Genomic DNA, 22731 nt, shown 5'->3' on the forward strand with positions numbered 1-22731 from the left:
ATTTCAGAAAAGCACTGTGTGATGATAATGATGATGATAACCTGAGTTTGTATGAATTAATTTTAGGGAACTCAGCAAGCACTGAGCATGCAAAATTTCCATGTCATTGTAGCTTTACTTCTGTATACCTGAAAGCATGTTCTTTGATTCTTTAGTTCTTAAGCATTTTAGTCTAAACAAGGGATATACTGCTCAGAGAAGATTATGTCCAGATTCTCTGCTGTTTACTGAATTAGTATAGACTGTTGTACCAAACTGGATCTACCACCGTTTAATGATTGAATTGCATGAAGAAGTTAGAATGATTTTTCCTTGACATTTAAGGGTATCTGAATTTTGGTCATATGAATGTTAATGACTGAATTTTTACCTGCTTCTGAATTTGTATATTTTCTGTTTATTTAATTTCAAGCTCTGGGTACACACAACATTGTGGACATCAAAACTGTCCTCATAGCACAGAGCCTTTTTTTTTTTTTTTAATTTCACTGATTAGGTTATTGGCATTAATTTCAGTTTTGGTGCATGTACTCAAAACTGAAAAAAGGTGAGACACATCCTCTGTTTTAAAATCAAACCCACAGATTCTCATGGATTGGAATTAGAACTGAATAAGGTCTATGCATTTTCCATTTTAAGGAACTTAAGCCAAACGTGACATGAAACATTTTGCTATTCAGTGTACAGAATATGCTAACCGTAAATATCACAATGCTTTGAAATTTTATTCCATTAGCTTCAAATTTTTCTTCTTTTATAGTGAGATACCAGATTAAAAGTTAGAAATATATAAAATATGAAATATTTTAAAGCTAAAGTTTTATGACTTCAAGCAAAGACTGAGCATTTTCTTGTTTTGAAGGTTATAATTTTCTCTGTAATCACATAAGAATCTCAACTCATTGACCATTGCCTGTTGCTTTGTTTTTACTCTACACTTACTTAACAAGCTGAACACCCAAGAAGACCCAGTTTACTTCAGCATAAATTATTTTTATTATGGAAATTTTCAAAGACACGCAAAATTACAGAGAATTAGATAATGAACATTCATTTGCTCATTTCCTACTTCAACAGTTGTCAACACAATCAGTCTTATTTCATCTTTTTTCACCTCCGTCGGATTATTTTATGCAAACTTCAGATATATTCTCATTTTATCATTAATACTTTTTTCCTTTCGCCACACCTGCAGCATGTGGAAGTTCCCTGGCCAGGGATCAAATCCACGCCACAGTAGGAGCCCAGGCCACAATAATGACAACATCAGGTCCTAACCTGCTAGGCCGCCAGGGACTGCATGTTAGAACTTTTGTATATAACTCTTACTGTAATGACTCTTAACTATAGTGTAGTTATATAAAATTATTAATATTATTTCTTTAATATTATCTAACATTTAGTCATTGTATTGACATAAACTCTGTAGCATTAGTCAAAAATTAATAATCTAGATTATTCTGTACCTGAAAGTCTCATTAGAGAAGAAAATAACAGTATAAAGCAGAAAGCTAAGGTAATTAGCTTCTTACCTTTTGAGACTGACAAACTATTTATGGTTTATGATTGGAGGCACTTGGCTTTGTCCAGGTGGAGTTTTAAATGGTGAAGTGAGTATGTGGAAATGTAAGACCAAAACGATTTACAACAGCAAGAGAGAAGGCTGTGTACCATGTCTGAGGCAAGAAGGTCAAAGGAATTATCCTGAAACAGGACAAAGGGGGCAAAAATGGAGAAATTATGGAAAGAAAGTCATCTGTGACATTAAATTAGTGGGTTTCTCCAGAGAAATGATGAATTATAAAGTGGAGGAGTGATGGAGAGCAATAGAAAATAATGAATGGATCAAAATGATCAAGAGATATCAAAGAAAGATATTGAAAAAAAAAGTAAAAATATTTAAATCCGTGTTCTAGGAGTGGACCTTTTGGAGGGACCTAGGCCATGGCTTTAGTTCCTGTTATTGCTAGTCTCCTTCACAGGGAAGACTTTTTGTAAGGCTCCAGTCACCATTTCTGCCTCTAGTAGTAACCAGACAGGTGCCTCCACAGTTGGACTTTGTGACTTGACTATGCAAAGTGCCCAAGTTCATTGGATTTTATGATTGTGGAGTCTGGCTTTGTAATTGTAACAGCAAAACCTAGTTCATTCCTGAACAGGGAAGAAAAGGAATTTTCGTCTTTGTTCTGATATTTTGAGTTGCTGAATGAAAATATATTGTGTCTGATTACATCACGATGTATCTCTGTCCATTAAGAGACCCTACTTGTGTTGGCAAAACAACACCAGCTTGAACCTCTTAGAAGTGTAAGCACGGTGTTGCTTTTTTGGTTTGGGGAAAAGCAAACAAAACTTTATCTACACTTAAATTAAATCCACCTCATCACTCTTAAAGATTTAACCAGGATTTGCTTTTGCCAATTATCTTTTTCTTATTTCATTAAATGTTTTTAACCCCTCCAAATATAGGTGACTGTCTTCTGATTTGATGATAAAATATGTTACTATTTGTTATGTCTCTGGTATTATAAACTAGATGCTTTATCTTTTTCTCTTTAATCCTAACAAATTAATGAGCTATGTGTATTGTCCACATTTTAGAGTTGAGGGAATTCAACCTCAGAGAAGTCAAGGAAGTTATTCAAGTTCACTCAGCTTGCACACAGAAAAGCTGGAATTCAGATTTGCTCTTGTAATGCCAAAGCTTGGACTCTTCTACTATGTCACACCACCTAATTTGTGTAACATATGTAGTATAGTGCCTGGTTATTTAAAAATGGATGCTTTTCTTACCACCAGTGTGGGGAGATTGATACAGGTTCTTATACAAACATACAGTCACATACATGTAAGTAACCGAACGGCACAGGGATAGTTTTAGGCTCTTTCTAGGCAGTTGGACATTCAGCTGACAAGAGACCCTGAAGTAGAAGTTATTTATAATCAGTCAGTTCATTGATTTTGTCCTATAAGAAAGCTCCCCCGGTACACCCTTTCTAGTAAATAACAATTACTGTCTGTTTTAGTGTCCATCTTAGAAATTTACTACATTTAAATATTCACCCAAATATTAAGAGATTAGCATCAATTTTCACATTGCCAGAATAATCCTTAAACTTTTAAGCCATTCACAAGTATATAACAAGTATAGATATAGTTCATATTTATACACACATATAAATAAATATATGGTATGCACTAGAATATTTAAGTTGCTGAATATCTGTAGATATTTTAAATTCATTCAGAATGAAAATGCAAACACTTTTACTGATGAGCTTGAGGCTCCAACTAACTAAGTACTTTAGCGTGATTTTATTTTATTTTTTTAATTTCTGTACTTTAAATTATTCTGAAGGAGTTCCTGTCTTGGCGCAGTGGTTGACGAATCCGACTAGGGACCATGAGGTTGTGGGTTCGGTCCCTGCCCTTGCTCAGTGGGTTAATGATCTGGAGTTGCCGTGAGCTGTGGTGTAGGTCGCAGACGCGGCTCGGATCCCGTGTTGCTGTGGCTCTGGCGTAGGCTGGAGGCTACAGCTCCGATTCGACCCTTAGCCTGGGAACCTCCATATGCCGCGGGAGCGGCCCAAAGAAATGGCAAAAAGACCAAAAAAATAAAATAAAATAAATAAATAAAAATAAATTATTCTGAAAGCTGACATGTTTGCAAGTTCTAACATTAAGTTGTCATGGTCATGCCATTTGTTTGCCCTACATAAATATGCAAGTAGATTTAAATTCAGTGAATTATTAGTAAACTTTACTTATTGGTTTATGGGGAAATGAAGAACTTAGGCAACATATGACAATTACCAAAAGATTTTTTCCTTTGTGTGTATGAACAACAATTTTAAATACTTTTAAAAATTAGAAATGTATTATAAAAAGTAAAGAAATATGAAATACCGCGCCATAACACAGTGACTGTTAACATAATGATACATTTCTTCCTGTCTTTTTTATGTGTTTTTAAAGTTATTATAGGGGGTACACAATTTTGTTTTCTAGTGTTTTTATACCCTACTTAGCATTGTATCATAAGCATTGTTCTTAACCTTGATTTTAATATATTAGAAGGTTGCATGCAGTGTATGCAAATAGTTTGCTTTTTCATTTCTGATTTTCTTTCAGGTTGTTACCCCTACTTAACATAGACAAACAACCAAACATGCAAAAACAGACAAACAACCAAACACACAAAAATAATCAGCATTGATCTATTAAATTAAAGGAATTATTTTATTTTACTGGCCTAAGTTTAAATATATTTTATTTAATCAATTAACTGATTTTAATTACTATATCATATCTGAATCCACCAGACCACCCAAACCAGGAACTAAAGTATTGCCAATCCTTTATATTTACTTCGTATTCTCATGTGTTCTTGCCCTGTAACATCCTCCTGTCTGCTCTTTGAGATAACCGCTCTTTCGAATTTTGTGCTGGAGGTTTCTGTTAACTGGAGATTGGCACTTGCCATCAGCCTCTACACAATTGAATTATGAGCCACTAGCTGCTGACCCTCAACACCCCCTGAAAGGAGCTTAGGATAGAGATCAGGAGTGAGGCACTCCGTGCTCTGGGAAAACTGGCAGAACAGGTCTTCAGACAGATATTTTTCAGATTTTATGAGCCCAATTCTTGCATCTCCTCATATCTAGAAAAACACTAAAATCCTTCAATCCTACTAGTCTGCTCCTTGTGACTAATAGTAACTTTCTTAAGACCAGCCGCTAACTTCTATAAAATGTATGCTTGGTTGCATGTACCTCCCCTTTCACCAAAATCATATACATACTGACACCCCACCCCCAGCCCCCACCTCCTTGGAGTGGTATTTCAGAGCTATCTGAAATGCTGCCTTTTGGGCTATGGTCCTCATTTTGCTCCAAATAAAACTTAACTCTTAAGTTGTGTATATCTCTAAGTTAACATTTCCTTGTTTTCTGTTTGTTTTGTCTCATACACAGTAGTACCTAAATAATATATTTCATAGTTTCACTTGTTTTAAACTTTATAAACAGCTGTCGCAGAAGATACAATCTTTTGGAACTTGTTTTTTTCTCTTAACATTGTGTTACAAAGATTCATTTATGTTGTACGTTGCTGTAAGTTCAGTCATTTTTACTGCTAATAGAAAATAGGGGAAAAAATCCTAGTTTATTCACTTTTCTGACAATGGACATTTGAGTTATTACAGTTTTGTGTTTTGTTTTCACTACTAAAAACAGTGCTGTTGTCAATAGTCTTATCCTTGTCTTCTATACATATACATATGGTTTTCTCTTAAATATTTATCTAGGACCAGAATTACTTTGTCTTCGGATATGCAAATGAGTATTATAGAGTCAAATTCTCATCCAACATATATGACAGATTTTATGAATATGCATCCTCTCCACACTTGACATTTATAATATTGCCAATTGAAAGAGCAGAAATGGTATCTCATTGTGTCCTTAGTTTTTATTTCCTTGCTTACTGATGAGTTTGAACATGTGCGTTTCCTTTTCTGTGAAATGCCTGTTCAAGCCTTTTGCTGGTTTCCTACCCCTCCCCCCGCCCCCATTGGCTTATTTGTCTTTCTAATTGTAGAAGTTCTTTATATGTTTAGAATACAAATAGTTTTCCAATTGCATTTATGCAAATGTCTGCTCTTGGTTTGTATCTTATATTTTCATTTCTAAAAGGTGGTTTTGATGAAAAGGAGTTCTTAATTTTTATGTAATTGAATTTATCCATCTTTTATGCCTAATGCTCTTAGGAACTTAATAAATCCTTTCCTGCATTATCACCTGTGTTCTCATCCAAAAATTTTAAACTTTTGCTACTGATATTTAAGTTCTTAATCCACCTAGAGTTGACTTTTGTTTATGGTGTAAGGTAGAGTTCCAGTTTCATTTTTATTCATAGAAATAACCTTTATTTTTCATGATATATGTGTATGTATCTGGACTCTGTTTTTTGCCTCCTTATTTTATTCTGTTTGTGAATCTATCTATCCCTGTACCAAAGCCATGCTGTTTTAATTACTGTAGTTTTATAATTAGTCTTTATATCAAGTGGGCATATCTTCCCTCTTTTTCTTCTTCAGAAGTGTCCTGGCAATTCTTGGCCCTTTGTTTTTCTTCTGTAATACATTTTACAGTCAAATTAATTATTCATCACAGGCTGTGTTGGAATGTCTTTGCCTTTCCCCTTAGTGCAGCTGCTTCTGTAAAACTCATGACTTAGAGAGCAGAGCAGAATGTCCACTCTTTGAAGGTCTATGTATCCCAAAGCGAGGGGGAGGGGCTGAGCTACTTAACAACAAATTCCTTATCTTAGACTCATCCATCAGAAAAGTCATTGTAGTTCTCCTGGGAAACAGTGGAGTGAAGGATGGGCCATACAGCCAGGGGAGCTTAGGGAAAACTTCTTCAAGGAAACTAGAGGAGTGTGACTAAGACCTTCCCTGACTTCAGTAGTTTTCTAAAATTTCCAAGACTGACTCTGTGGAATAAATCAGTGTGCTTGAACATAGGCTGAGCACTCTGACTCATAGCAGATGGTCCTTTGTGTGTATTTGTTCTACTGAAGAAATCAGCATCCATTTTTTTATGAAGGTCCTGTAAGTTGTAAAATCTTTTTTGATTTACTAAGAATGGTAAAATCTTTTTTGATTTGCTAAGAATGGTCCACATTCTACTTAAGTAAAAGATTTATTGCTAGTTTATATTTCTAGGCTATTATCCTACAGTTCCTAAGACTTTTCCATATTTATACTTATAGCCTTATTCAACTTATACAATAGCCTTCTGTACCTCCTAAAATTTCTTTAAGAAAAAAACAGTACTTTGAAGCAAGAGTTTAATACTATTGAACTCTTGAGTGAGTCATCCCTCACTCTTCCCTGGTACATTTTTGAGAAGTAGAGATTATTAACTGAGACCACAGCTATTCCAGTATTTTTGTTTATGGCCACATTTCCCCCCTTATACAATCCTTTTTACAACCTAGAAGGAGAAAGTTATGTAATGTGAGGGAGATATCTACTTTTACTCTTACCAGTTACTTCTTTGCAGCTTTAAGCTAACACTAAGGACCCCATGAGAATGTGTCAAGCACCTCCCTAGGAATGAGACAAATTCTGTGGGTAGCATCAGCCCTATAATACTAAAATCCTCTCTTGGTTCATTACCAGACATTCCAGAGTAATTACCTTCCTTTGAGGCAGTATGTAGGGCTTCTTAGTTCTTTTGTACTATACCTGGGGAAAAAGGAATGTACAAAATAGTGATGTATGATTTAGTATTTTCCTTCAGAACATGGAATTCATCATGGACCAGGAACATATTGGCAGCATGAAATTTTGCACGTATTCAGACACACATACTTGCATATTGGCAGCACAAGACCTTATATATATATATACTCAGACATGCACATACACACATATGCTCATATGTACATAATGCCTCTGTGGGTATGCATGTGCAGCACCCTGGGGCACCCTAGAATACATTCTGGGGGCTTAAGGGGAAAAAGACATATAAAGTGGCAAATTGCAAAAAAAGCCTTTTAATACTACTGTGAGGTTTTGCCCTAAGCAGTGTGGAAGAGTAGAGGACAGGCCAGCTAACACCTGCCATTTCAGCTTGGACTTGAAAGGCTGTGTAAAGATTTGTCAGAAGAAGACGGTAGGAAAGGGGTCATCCCCTCTTACCGTCTCCCAGGCTCCTTTTTTGTCTCCTAAAGTTGAGTAGGTTTTCCCAGGTTTCTCTGCTCAGTTCTCCTCTCTGTCCTTTTCTTGGTAAGCTCAGCAGGTCGTCCCACAGCATCGCTTATCACCTGAGCGGTAATAACTCCTCTCTCTGCTGAGCTCCAGGCTTTTATTTTCAGCTACTTGCTAGTGTTCACCTTGATATCCTTAAGAAACTTTAAACTCTGCTGTGTTTAAATGGAACTGCTTCATATTAATGGCACCCTTCACACAGATTTGAAAACTTACAGTTAGGTTCGACTCCTCTCTCTCCCATGCTTTCTAGCTCCATTAAACACAGAGACACATTGCTGTTTCACAGGTCTTCTTTTCCAAGTTCACTTCCACCTCCCTTCCAGCTTTTAGTATCTATTTTCTCCAATGTCTTAGGTCTCTTAAATGCACAGTTGCCAGATTGATCTTCCTAATAATCATCATGTGGTTCTGAATTTTTCACTGGCTTTTCATTGCTTCTAGAATAAAATTTAATCTCCTTGCCTGGTATTCAAGACCTCTGTATTCCAAAACAGCTTTACCTTCTAGGCTCAGCTCCCATTTATTGCTTTCATGATCTCATCTGGTACCAAAGCAAACTGGTTCCTCTTTCCTAAGTGTGACTAGACCTGTTCTGCTTGTGTACTTTATTCATTACTTCAAAAAATATTTAGTAAGCATCTGTGTGCCAGGAATTGTTCTAGGCCCTTCATCAACATCAGTAAACAAAATGAAGAATCCCTATCCACAAGCAGGGAGAGGAGGATGGGGGGCGGGCAGTAAACATAAGAAATTAATATATGTCATAGTACGTCAGTAGGTGGTAGGTGCCATGGGAGAAAATAGAGCAGGATAAAGGGGGAAGTTGAGGGAGGCTGGAGGGGAATGTTTCTGGGGGTAAGAATGGGGTAGCGATTGAAATAGGCCTCCAGTTCTGCTGTAGTTTCTAATTCTTTAGTTGCACCCCCATTTCTCCTTGTCAAACACAAGTAGATTTGGGCTTCTATCACCAGTGACACCTCCTCTGTGAGGCCTGCCCTTCTCCAGTCTGAGTCAACTTCCTCTGAATATTCCTGACTTTCTTATTGTTGTTGCCCTTGCTTAATGACAAGCGTTATTTTCTTCCTTGGGTTTCTCAGGTATTAGTTTATCTTTGCTTTCCTATTAAGAACTGAGATCTTTGAAGAAATTATGCTTGACTTTGATGGTGTCTTTAGGATAGTAGCTAAGAGCCTTAGCATCTACCTGGGTTTGTATCCTGACTCCCCATCACTTGAGAGACTTGGGCACCTTACTCCAATGCTGTGCCTCAGCTTCCTGACCTCTGATCTCTCTGTCTCAGTTGTTTTCTGCCTGATTTTCTATGTCAGTCTCTTGCCTGTCTCTTACATCATCATGCTTTGTAGATGGTGGTTATTTGTGTGTTTGTCCCCCTTCTGTGAGTGTGAGCTGTGGGAAGGTAGAGAAAATTGTTATCTTGTTCCTGCTTTTGTCTCCCTTCTACCTGAAATGAGTAGATGTATGTATGACTAGTGTGAAGGTGTTTGGAACACTTCCTGTCCTAAATAAATATGTAAAATACAAGGGAGTACCTGCTGTAGCTTAGCGGGTTAAGAACCCAACTAGTATCCATGAGGTTGCAGGTTCAATTCCTGGCCTCGCTCACTGGGTTAAGGGTCTTGCATGGCTCAGATCTAGCATTGCTCTGTCTGTGGCATAGGCCTCAGCTGCAGCTCCTATACAACTCCTAGCTTGAGAACTTACTTATGCCTTAGGTGTGGCCCTAAAAGGAAAAAATAAATAAGCAAATATAGTAGGAGATGAATAATGAACATTTGGGACCACTGAACACAAATCCTTTGTTAATGCTTTTTAATGATGAAAAACGATATCCCTTTTTCACGTAGTTTCTACTTTGTTTTATCTTAAGATGCCTGGTTCTTAATCTGTTTCCTTCCCATTTCCCTTAGAAATCATATAGGCATTCTCTACTTTAACATCTTCATGTTTGTGGTTTTAGTAGCATCAATTTTTCTAAGGAGTAACTAGTAAATGATTATAAGGTGTTTTGTGAATATAAATGCAAAAACAAAAGGATTTTATAATAATGGATGGGAGAAGAGAGAAGGAGAAAGGATTGCACAGCTCTTTCCTTGAATTGCAGCCCCTAAATGTGTGGTAGTTCCTGGAATGATGGTAGTCAGTACTGATTCCTAAGCCAATCGTCTCTGCTGACTGGAAATGTAGAATGATGGGTCTAGGCTTCCAAGAATATGTGACTGTCCTTGCGGGATTACTAAAATTACCCCATATTCTCTCCAAATTCTTATAAACCATTAATACTTTATAACCATTCATCTCTATGTGATTTCCCTATGTAAATCAACCATGAGTGCATGGTTCAATATATTTACTATTGAAGGTCTAACATGTAAGAAAATATAGCACATTTTAGCCAAAGCAAAATAGTTTGGTTTTACCATCCCTAAATTTGATCTATGTTTACATCTGTTTATAAAATCTGAGCACCCCCCCCCCGTTGACCTAATGCTTCAGTGCTCTCTTCTAATAAAAAAATCAATATACGCATCCAGCACTCATGAGTAACCCTATAATGATAAACAGAATACATGCAATTGAAAAAAATAATTTCAGGAAAAAACTGATTAGGATTGTGGTCAACCACAGTCTTTTTTAAAAAAATAGGTGTTATATAGTATTAGGAATATAATAATCCTTTTTATTTCATTATGCCATTTTCTTGAGAAATCCACAATCTTTTATTAAAATAATATCTTTTGGTATTCTTTTCTTTCATGCAGTTAATGATGCAGTTTAATCTAAGGAATGCTGATTAGAATTTTTTAAATCTTTGATTTAATTTGATTTCATAATTCTTTTTCTGGCTCTCTTTATTTGACAAACATTTATAATTGAGCATTTGTAAGGGAATATTTGTATTCTAAATCATCAATTTGATTTTAAATAATACATGAAAATATTTCATGGTAACATGTATCTTTTTAAAAAAGTGTATCTTTATTTTTCTAGAAAAGTAATTGTTTCCCTTTATGCTATGTTGTATTACTAGTTTTCCATTTCACAAAATGTTTACATTAAAAAATAAAATGTACTGGAAAAGTATGACTTCTTTAGATCCTTGCAAACACGTCAACTTCTTATGCAAAATAGGGAACATGCAATTTAGATTATTCACTCTTTTACTAATCTTTGATTGTTGCACTTTGATAAATAAATAGATCATCTAAGATTCAATAGGCCAATTGCAGCATATAATAGCTATTCAGAGGCAATTAAACTGCCTTTTTTCATGCCGGCATGTGAGCCGCCCTTTCACAACCTTCAACTTGATTCGTGGTGATTCAAAATTAACTTAAAAGTCTTGTTTGCTGACAGCTTAAAGCTTAATTGACTGAAAGCCAAATAGAGTGTGTTCTGTATTCAGCACTAAGGCTATTGATAAAGCCGTGTGTAAATTGCGCCTGGTGAAAGACAGCGATTGGGCCTCCTGTTCTTGTATTAGTCCACAACTTAGCATTGCTGCACAGTCAGAATTGCTTTGTCAAGTCTTTTATCACACCAGGTTAACTCTCTCTGGAGCTCCTCCAGCAGCCAAGCAGTCCAGTATTGAGCTTCTGTGATACAGTGGGGCCTGCTATAATTCTGTTACTTATCTGTGGTTTCATTTTTTTTCTTTAATATAGTATTGGCCTTTCATTTCTGAACAGGAGTGTCAGTAGCATATTTCAAGAACCTACTGATTTTCTGTATGTGTCACTTTAGGGAAGAGCAAGACGTTTAGGTTTAGGAGGTTTGAAAATATTTTGAGAAAAACAATTATCATAATATTGATTTGTCTCCCCTATGAAAATTAAATCTAGCCATTTTGAACATTTAGTTAGGATAAGGAATGCATGCTTAATAGCCTTGAGTGTAATGTAACTACTACATTACACTAACAATTATAATGTCGGATTCTTCCAATACTTTTATGCTAAAATGATTTCAGTATTATAGGTGTGTGCTTTCCTTTTTTAAATTTATGCTTAAGGAATAAATGGGATGAATTATTAATATATGTTAGTATATTCTGTAAAATTTCATAGTTATGCCTTTTTCCAAATAAGCCTGAGTAGATCCTGTTGTATAGAAAGAAGATAATTTGCATATAAATACGTATAACAAAGAATGAAAAATTTAGAAGCAAAGCTAAAACACTTTTCACTAGGACTTGACTTTATTGTCAGCTGTTATGCTTATATATCTTAGAACTCTGTGTAATTTATTTCTTAATGTGAAGATTTTAATATGATATTGATTTAATAACCTAAAATGTAAGTTTACCGTGTAATGTGTCTTGGAGATATTTTGTAAGTAGTGGTTATGTTTTAAGTTTGTGTTTGGAGATTAAATCTGTGTACAGTGACATTTAAATATGTTTGTCATGAACGCTCCCTTCTATTTTTTATTTCCTAATTTTATACAGTTAACCCTTAGTTGAACATAGCAGATTCCTACCTTTTTGAATTTTTTTCATTTGCTTTATGTTATCTATATTAATTTAATATTTAATATGTGACAGAGCTTAAATTGCCTATGTCCCTCCATTTTATGTAGTTGTTTTAGTGTTTAAGACCGTCAAATGGAAAATATGAAATAAAATCAGTTTTGATGATAATTTTAATGGAAATGAGGATAATACCAAAAATATGTTTTTACATTATTGTGTATTTCAGATTACACATAGTGGCATTGAAAATATATTCTACGTCTTAAACATTTGCTTACAAAAAAAGTCTTTTTTGTTTTAGTATCTTTTCTTTTTACTTTAGCATAAGACTTAGAATTAGGTATTGCTATCTCTTATTGATATTCCGGTAACCATGGCTATCTAATTTTACCTGCCTTCCAATTGATTTCCAATAAGAACCTAGTCTCTTCATAAAGAATCAGGATAAGTTGCAAGTTAGTTTCAAAATGACTATAATTTAAAATAGTGTGTTACTCCTATATACTTTTCAATAAAATAGTAATCATGCTTCAAAATGTAAAATCCAGAAGAGTACCGGTTTTATTGAAGTTTCACCTTATACCCAGTGAGATTTGAGAGTCAAGAATGAATTGCTTTTATTGATCATATTTTTGTATTAACAGTTAATCTAACATATTTTTAAAGGCATGAATTATTTTAAAACAGCATTTTGTTTCTCTTTCATAACATAGTTGTTTAGTATATACAAAACAATTGTATTGTTAGGAAGGGAAAATAAAATCCTTTTTCTTATTTTTACCTTTGAAAAAGGAGGCTAAATTTAACCTTAGAGATAATAGATCAATTTTGTTTTAAAGTAATTAAACAATTGTAATGGTAAAAACAAAACTTACTACTTAAAATTTAGTATGGCATAAATGTTGATTGGTATAAATATTGATTCTGCAGTCAGTAAGAGATTAGCAGTAAGAGATTCGTGGTACAGATGCTGAAAGGAATGAAAGCACCTTGTCAGGCTTTACTGACTTTGCCAACACCGTTTTGTAGATTAAAAAATGAGAATTTACCTGAAAGAGTTTCTGAAAGAGTTTACCTCTTTCCAGGAGGATGAGGTTAAGGTCAAGTTCAGTGGTTCCATCTCTATAGATTATACATTTAAAAAATATATTTTCTGGCAAATTATTATAATTGTAAAACTATTTTTATTAATTTATTGCAAAACTGTTTTCAAATATTTCGAGCTTTCCAAAGAAAATGCAAAAAAAGGAGAAATGACTAGACTGTTACTTGTTAGTTAACTGACTATTCAATGCAACTCTTAACATACCTTAAGAGGTAAAAAGGAATGGCAATTTTATATTCCATTGTATATTGAAAGTATATTTTGGTGCTGCATTTTAAGCAAAAATTTGACCATTAAAAATTTCATTTATGATGAGATTTGGTTTTATGTTACTGCCTTTAATTTCTGAGCCTTGAAATGTTTTATGCATTGAAATATAATATTATGATATTACCTTTACCAGACTATCCAAGCAATATTACTTGTTTATATCTTAGCAATTGAAACTTTATTTGGAGGTATTGATAGAAAAATGAAAAAGCCATAGATCATATGGGCTGATGATTAAAATAACAAAGTTTTCTATTACAGTTTCTTTGTATACAATATATATTTAGCATTTTCAAGTACCTAAAGTAACTATTAAGCTGAAAGAATACTTTTATTTTGTATTTATTCATCTACATACTCCTGGGAAAATATCAAAAGTCATCCAGTTAAATAAATAATGTTCATATAATATCATGACCTCATTTAGGTTGAAATCTATATTAAAATTGAAAGTGATAAGTTGTAAAACTGTAGATGAGATCCTAAGTATCTGGCCATATATTTTTATTTGAGCTTTTAAAAATGAAGAACAAATTAATGTCTTTCAGAAATGACATTTTCCTTAATATTAGCCTGCAATTGAGAGGATTAGTGTAATAGCATATAAGAATTAACTTCTTATAAGTACAGAGAAAATTACCTTGACCACCTTATTTATACATATGGTCCAATAACATTACTAAATACAAATCATTCTATATTATTTATTCAATCTTTCAGATAATGGAATGAAAATAAATATATCTTAACTTTCTCTCTACCTTATGATATCTAGAAAAATGCAGAGCCTGTTATAGTTGATATTCAGCAACTAAGATGATCATATATTGAAAGAGATATGAATAGCATTGATTTTTAAAAAAGCATTATTTTAAAATACATCCAGGATCAAAGCCAAGATTACTTCCTGATGAATTCTCTTTTGTGATTAACTTAATTTTATTTGGCTTATATGTGATACTAAATTATATATGATACTTGAAGCTAGCAAAGACATCAGATTTTATTTGAATAGATATCAGACAGGAAAGAGTTGATTATAACTCTAGGGGTTATGCCATGTTATATGAAAGAGGCTGATCATTATATTGATGCCCTTTTACTAATCATTTGAATAAATCGCCCTGTAATCTGGTGGTAAATGTGTATGAATATTTTGGAGTATTTTTTGATAAGACAATGCATAGTTAAACAGAGTGGTTGAAACATCCCTAAGTGCTAATGAGTACTTACTTGGTAGTCTATACTAATGCTTTAGTGGATGCTGAACAAGTTTAGATGTTAAGCTTTTTAGGAAGAGTGAATGATGGCTAATGATTATTTAATGACAGATCTCTGGACTGAAAGGCATTTAGCACTCAAAGTATACTGCAAAGCCTATTTCTCAAAGCTTCAGACAGGTTTATTTGGTCTCACCTTGAATAGAACAGTGGTGTATTGATTTCATTGGTGTGGATTTAAACACACTATCGGCTTAGAATAGCACTAGTATGCAGTAGAAAATGATTGTCTTAACCCTTATAGAGACTCTAAGCTATTCTCTGATATTATGATGTGAGCTTTGAAAATGCTCATGAATTTATTTGCGATGTTTGGAGTTCAGTATGTGAATTTGCAAAATATTTGTGCATGTGAGCTTTTAGTAGACATTAACTTATATGGAGGATTATGTGGAGGTAACTAAAAAAGTTATGTTTCTAATTAATGTTTACTTCCATATATTATTTTTGAAGAAATTTTTTTCTGTGCAGATTGGTGATGTTTCTGTGGATAATGTGCTGATTCTATTACCCTGTTAAATAATATATCATTTTAATATTTGGTCTCTGCATTGTAATAATGTTTATGCTCAGTATTTTGTATTTTTTCAGTATATTTCGATATGCCATATAAAACCCAATTTAATCTAGTTGCATCATGTGCTTGATAGACTGTCTTCCCACGAATTTTTACATTTATTATAGATAGACCAAGTAGAAAAATAAATATAACATTAATAGATACTATAGGCCAAAACTTATTTTAAGACTTTTTTCTAATTATAAATTTTGCTTTCTTGCTAATTTTTTAAGAAGTGTTTTGAGTTATGCAGCACTTAAAGATATCTTATACAGACTTATGTTGGAGCAGGAGTCAACCGTTAACTAGTTTCTATACAACACAACACTGACTTGCAGCCACCGAAGATTCTAGAGATAGATCTGGATTGATGTTGCCATGCATGCCCACTTTCTTGGTGCCCTTCATCTCGTCACTTGAACACTTAATCTACTTGACCTTCCTTATCTATAAAATATAGGCCCTGGTTTGTTTTGAAGACCTTCTGTGATCTCCTTTTCCTCTAAAATTCTGAAATTCCCCACTAAAGTAATCTAATCTTGGACATAGGAGATGTTTTACATATGCTCCTTGTGTGTCTTCTTTGCCATTCAAATTCTTAATGGTTTATCTCTTTTTGTAAAAGCATTTGGAAAGTTATTGTAGTAGCACATAATTATGTCATTATAATATCTTGTAGAAATCAAAAACATTGTGTGAAATGTTAGAAAAAATATTCATTTTTCTTTTGCTCATAAGAGAAACAGTTTTATTTGAGAAAAATGGTAAGCATAGAAAAAATATACATGTATTTTCTGGGATTTTACATAGAAAAAGCGTAGAAGTATCTATCTGTCTTAATAAAAGGTGAATTAAGAAAAGATTCTAGAGCTGTCTTTTCATGATTCCTGAGTAACCTAATATTTTGAGCTAGTCAGGTAGAGTTTTGAGGACATGATTATGTGTTGTCATGTGGCAGGAACAGATTTTTTTAAAAAAACAGTCTTTTGAAATAGTATGAGATCTTAAAAACCTGAGTATCTCACTACATACATGCATAGGTTGACATTAAATTTTTTTCTCAGTGTTCTCTTCAGGAGGAGTAGCTTTTCTAAATCCATGGTCATAACTAATTAATGACTTAGAGATCCACGATGTCTAGGTGTATAGTCTTTTCCACCTAAACACTGGAAAGGCTGTAAAAATTCAAGGCTCAAAGACCGTTTTCGTTTGATATGTGCAAGATAGGCAACTCAGATACAAATTACAAATGAAATTAACTAATAGGAAATCACACAAAATAGTTACATGAAAGAGAATGTTAGTATATTTTAATATCTGTATATGCTTATTTGAGAAGTTATTTAATAAATGAAATCATGTAAACAGAGAAAAGGTCTGTGACAAAAGCATTTGCTGAACAATAGCTAGAGTCAGTTTGATAGACTAGTTATCCCCACCATAAAATGAGGAAATGTAAAATAGTTTAAAAGTTATCTCTAATAATTTTTTAAAAAAGCACATAATTCTTCTCTCTACATTTAGCTTAAAAATGCTACATGTAATGCTTAAATGCTTAAAAAAGCATAAACATATAAAGAGGCCCAAAATGAAAGTCTATATTTACAGCCAACTGATAGCAATTCAAGTTTTCTCCTCCTTCAAGCTTACTGAAGCTACTTAAAAGCCTCTTTGAAAAAAAAAAAAAGGCTAATAATGTCATTTACACAAATGTGTATACCTTAGGTTATAGATGGTCTCTTTTTTTCTATAGGTGTGGGCTAATAATGAGTATATCATTAACAGTTTGAGTCCGTGTCTTATTTTGTCAATAGCTTTTAGACTTTTAGCACAAATGTGTAGTTAACTTGAGCTTGTTCGCCTTTTTCTTTTTCAAAGTGTTGCTTTTTTGATCATCTATTAATGTAATTAGTAAATTAAAATTCAAAGATGTCTTTGAAGTTTTTATTTTTCTTTTGAATTTATTATCTCTTTATTTCTCCTTTAAATTTAAAAATATTTTTCCTTTAAATTTCTGTACTTAGTTGTTAGGAATTGTATGTTAATTGATATCAAATTTTAGTAACTCCCAGGATGCTTTAACAAATATAAAAATCTTATGTTTTTCTGCTAATCATGGACTAGGTTATTAAAATCTTTACTATAAAACTTTACTTTGGTCATAAGCACCACAACTTCTAGATCTCCCATTACTTCAGAAGTCTGGCCATTAATTCCTAAGATATTATGTTGCCCCTGACTATGCTCCGTTATTTCTGCTCAAACTTAGAGTGAAGAAAGCAGAAAATAAATAAATAAATAAATTACACGAGACTAAGTTGATTATATCTCAAAATTGGTGAAAATGTTGTAATGTACTGTGAAAAATAAAAGCAAGACATTTCCTAGAAGTTCGAATTTAAACAAACATTTTAAAAATGGTAACTTTTAGTTGCATGTTCTTGTTTAATTACTGTGATCAAATGTATATTAATTCATAAATATATATATATATACAACAAATACTCCTTATACATGAACAGATGTACTTGTTAACTTTTCAAAGGTAAACAATGCAGTTATTCCTTTTGATCTGATTTTATATTACTGAGTTGATAGAGATAATTACCAAAGTGAAAAAAGTTTTCTGAATGAGTCCAATAAATGATTTGTCCTTTTATAAATAAGAAAGACCTCAGATGTAACAATTTATTTCTCAATGTGCTGTAATGCACAGGTATAAAATCCTCATAGAATGCATTCTAGCAGTCCACCAAATGTTAAGTCTCATGTGTTCCATTTGATCTTTTAAACACATCATCATATCTATTCCAGTATTTCATAAGTAAATCTCATTGTAGAAGCTGCCTTTTTCTGAACATTAACTATATGAAAAAAATATGAGAATTATTTGCTGTGTTTTCAGATTTCCATAATTTTACAAGCCACTAACCACTCTTTCTGAAACATTTCTCTCCTCATGAAAAAGCTAATAATAGCCTTCTGTTACAATTTGCAGTTTTTAAAACTGACCTGTTATCTCATATTCTCCCTTGAAAGGTAAAGTAAACCAAGAATTGAACATTATTCTTGATAATTATTAGCTACATGATTTCTGATTACATAGATGCCTTAGATAGATATTTGGAATTTTTTAAATCCAATTTTGTCTCAAACCGAGAATGTTTGCACTGAAAGTAAAAGGAGAAGAAAAAATGGTGTTTTTGATGTCCAGGTAGAGAATAAGGAAGAAAATAAGACAATGCAGATTGTGGAAAACAGGTGTAGAACTTGTTTATATCAAGAATAAGAAATTGTTACAATAATTGTTCTAAAAGCATACAAGTTGCTCTCAAAGCTTAAGGTTTCTAATTATCAAAATAATTGACAGATTCTGACGATAGTGACAATATTAAATTTCCTTTGCAAAAGAAAATCCTTTTGGAGTGCTCACTTATTTTGCTTTTATTTGATTTTTGTGGAAAATGGATTTGGTGTATTTTGTCAAAGGCACACAGACAATACATATATGTTTGGGAGGCATTATTATAAAATAGCTTAATCAGCAGCCTCAGAAAGATGTATGCATTTGCAGAACCTATTGTGGTCCAGCAGGGGGCTATCGAGCATACATACAAATTTAATAGCATGTTTGTTTACTTCAGTTTTCAAGTGAGGAGAGGAAATAAGAGCAGCAGCCACAAAAACAGCAAAAGCTTCATACATTTAGGGAGCAGCTTCCATATGCTGAGTCAGGAGGTGTGAGGAAAACGCTGGCCGATGTGTCACAGATCAACTAAAAAATATATTTTTAATACTGATGACACAGTGATAGTATTCTATACACACACATTAGCTTTGGTAATAATGTGAGGGTTGGGAAATAAATGTTGAAGTTCCCCATAATTGTCACTTTTAATTGGTTCAATTTTTCCCCCCAAGGAGGTAGAGAGGAACATTGAAAAAAGTCCATGTTTTATTTTACTTTATTGACATCAGAAGAACAGGTAGAAATTTACATATTGGCCATATAACCATCTGTGATTTCAGTGTTTTTCCATACCATCAAATTTTCTTTGCCCCATTTTGTAGAAATTGCAAGATTTTGCAGTGCTCTAAGCTGTACCAACACATGTGAAAATAATGTGTAATATTCATATAAAAGCATGTGGCTTAAGAAGAGGAATTTAATTATATATATTTTCAATGTCATGGATTCACAGATTCTTCTTAGGAGTTTATGAAACTTGGATTCACTACCAAAAAGACTCCTTTTTCACATGTTGGATTATCACCAATCTACGCCTTTTTGTGTTCCCATTTAACAAATTCATCCATGAAGTATTCAACCAAGAAATGCAGTATATTAGATAACTGAAAACTACTTAATAGAATATTATACCACTTAAAAACCAAATTGTCTTACAAATAAATTAATATCAAAAGACTTTTGCTTATTTTAAAATATTGTTAATAAAGCTTATTTGGAAATTACTATTACATATGAAGTGAAATTTGACCTTTCTCTAGCATTGGACTTTATCCAGTCTTAAGCAACCCTAAAAGTAGTGGCAAGGAGGTATGGAAAATGTCCTGGCCAGACCTGTGTGGAAATAATTAATTTACACTGTGAAAACTCCACTGACGGCCAACATTTTTCTCATTATGATTTAAAACAGATTATTCATTTTAAAATTCTCAAGAATGCAGTTCTAGCTCAGGGTACCATGACGTTAAACCTAAGACTGTTGTATACTTATATGTGCATATAATTATGTGCAGTTAATATGCATATGTATTTGTAAAAGTTAACATTTTTGATTAGCACCAGATGATAACTATTAAAAAGGCATATCTTAGAGTTCCCTTGTGGTGCAGCTGGTTACGGACCTGGTATTGTCACTGCAATGGTTTGGGTTGCTGCCTTGGCACAGGTTCGATCCCTAGCCTGGGAATTTCCATGTGCTGCAGGTGCAGCCAAAAAAGGGTATATCTTAATTTTTTTCTTTTTTTTTTTTTTCGGCTGCCTCTGTGGCATATGGAGTTTCCCAGGCTAGGAATCCAGCCCAAGCTACAGCTGTGACCTACACCACAGATGCAGCAACACCAGATCCTTAACTCACTGTATGGGACCAAGGTTTGAACTGATACCTCCACAAAGACAAGCCAGATTGTTAACCTACTGAGCCACAAAAGGAACCCCTATGCATATCTTAAAAGCAGATTAATATTCCACTGGGCAACTAGGTACATCAGTTTAGATCATAGTCAGAAGTAGGTTGAAATTATTTTGATTAAAGTACATCTAAGAAACAATTAGAACTCTCCTTTTGAAGATCTAGTTTTTTTAGGTACTTCTGTTTATGTTCAGAAATGTATTAAAGTATATTTTCATTGGACACATTTCACTGTCGTGTACTATTTTAAACTCATCTTAATATTATAATTTTGTGTATTTTTTCATAGTATATGCTGGTAGTACCATGAGGCTGAGAAACAGAGACAGATAAAAATGAAAATTTGGAAAAATATTTTACTGGTCTGAAAAAAGAAAGACTTGTTTCATAATTTTATTGACTGACATTTGTAGAACTTTGAATACTAAGACTATTTGAACTGTATGCCCACACTCTAAATAGTAAATCATGTGTCTCAAATCTAAAAGTTCTCTTGTCCTCAAGATTGTCAATATTAAAAAAGTTCACTTTGCTAAATTTACTTTTGCTCTTTAGTAATTATAACCTCATATTAGCAAATACACTTTATTGCAAATAAAACAGTTGTGAAGAACTACGATAGAAGCTATTTTCTCAGAGCTCCCATCGTGGCTCAGCGGAAACAGATCTGACTAGCATCCATAAGGACACAGGTTCAATCCCTGGCCTCGCTCAGCGAGTTAAGTATCTGGCATTGCCATGAGCTGTGGTGTAGATTGCAGACACTACTCGGATCTTGCATTGCTGTGGCCGTGGTGTAGGCTACAGCACAAATTCAGTCCCTAGCCTGGGAACCTCTACATGCCATGGGTGCAGCCCTAAAAAGACAAAAAAGGAAAGAAACTATTTTCTAGCTTAATCCAAATAATAATAATAATTATTATTATAATTTGTCTTTTTAGGGCTGCACCTGTGGCACATGAAGTTCCCAGGCTAGGAGTTGAATGGGAGCTGTAGCTGCAGGCCTACGCCACAGCAACAGCAACACTGGATCTGAGTTGTGTCTGCAACCTACAACCACATCTCACAGCAACGCCTTATCCTTCACCCACTGAATGAGTCCAGGGATCAAACCCACATCCTCATGGATAGTAGTCAGGTTTATTACTGCTGAGCCACAACAGGAATCCCCCAAATTATTATTTTAAATAGACTTTACATGCTGCCCTTTAGTTTTCTGCTGTGAGATCTTCAGTTTTTTCCTAGTCATTCCTATAAAGTCTTACAAACTCATTTATTAATATATTACATATATACCTTATTAAATACAAATTGTATGTTTTGCTTTGCTAGGGGGCGCATAGTAAAAGCAATTTATTTCTCTATAATATAGTTCCAAAACATATTATTAAATATGGAAGAGTGAAGAAAAACATTTTAAATTGTATATTAATTTTATTGTAATGGACTTCTTTAGAATTTCTAAAGTGATGGTTTAGAGTACATTGAAATTTATATTAAATACAGAAAATTTTCATATTTTTATGAGTGTCACTTGGACTCGATTATTGCCAGAAATTTCTGGCATAAAATTGGTGTGCTAAAACCAATCTGAATGTAATGCTTTGGTTTAAAAAATCCTAATGATAAGCTTGTGATATAGTTTTAAACTTGAAGTGAATTGTGATTGTGATTGAATTTAACCATATCATTTCATTAATTTTTCTAGAATTTTAGATACTGTAACAGATAAGTCAACTATAGAAAGAATTCTGATACTGAATCAAAATTTTGATGACAGTTTTTCCAGGTCAAATCTCACAATTCTTAAAGCATATTCTCAGAGTAGTGGTATCTTCTTATCTGAGGTTTTAATACCTAAGACAGCATCCGAGCTCCATCAATACATGGTTAATAGCAGATATAAAGTATCTGCTGGTAGTCTATCTCTCATAAAACCGCCGTTAGCCTTAATTCAAATCCATTGATTCCTATTCCAGTTAAAACTGAAGAACTTAATATGTCTTTTAATCCTTTTATGGTAAGCTAGGATAAAATTAATTTTACCCTGGAACTGCACAAAGCCAATTAACATGATCTTTAGAGTTATTTA

The 22731-nt window shown here is 33.5% G+C and overlaps 1 protein-coding gene across 12 annotated transcripts in view; it reads left to right on the forward strand.

The window, feature by feature from the left end:
- The window catches only part of WDR7 (WD repeat domain 7), a 375641-nt gene that overhangs the window by 184505 nt on the left and 168405 nt on the right, over positions 1 to 22731 (forward strand). The window lies entirely within an intron of this gene.

The sequence above is a fragment of the Sus scrofa genome, chromosome 1 (assembly GCF_054392235.1).
Source record: "Sus scrofa isolate SSC_HxYL_T2T_F1_AM1 chromosome 1, Sscrofa_HxYL_maternal_Yorkshire_Landrace_v2.0, whole genome shotgun sequence".
NCBI lineage: Eukaryota > Metazoa > Chordata > Mammalia > Artiodactyla > Suidae > Sus > Sus scrofa.